This window comes from Chiloscyllium plagiosum, chromosome 13, assembly GCF_004010195.1.
Source record: "Chiloscyllium plagiosum isolate BGI_BamShark_2017 chromosome 13, ASM401019v2, whole genome shotgun sequence".
In the NCBI taxonomy this organism is placed as follows: Eukaryota; Metazoa; Chordata; class Chondrichthyes; order Orectolobiformes; family Hemiscylliidae; genus Chiloscyllium; species Chiloscyllium plagiosum.
In genome coordinates this window covers 55,366,567-55,366,825 of record NC_057722.1, presented here as the reverse complement: position 1 = coordinate 55,366,825, position 259 = coordinate 55,366,567, and positions in this window count along the sequence as shown.

The window sequence follows — 259 nt, the reverse complement described above, 5'->3', positions numbered from 1 at the left end:
CTGTCGACAGACCTGCTGAGTTTCTCCAGCACTCTGTTTGTTGCAGACTTCCACCATCCACAGTAATTTGCTTTTATTTGATTGATTTTAGCACCCTGGCTTTCAACGCTGGATGTGGCCTGAGCTGTGAATCTGTCCTGTCAGTAAGTTAGTATGTCAATAAGAGATATGTTCATGACATCATCACTTTATCATTACATATGACCTGATGATATAAAGATCGAATACTTCACCTCAACTCAGACCACCTAAAGCATGC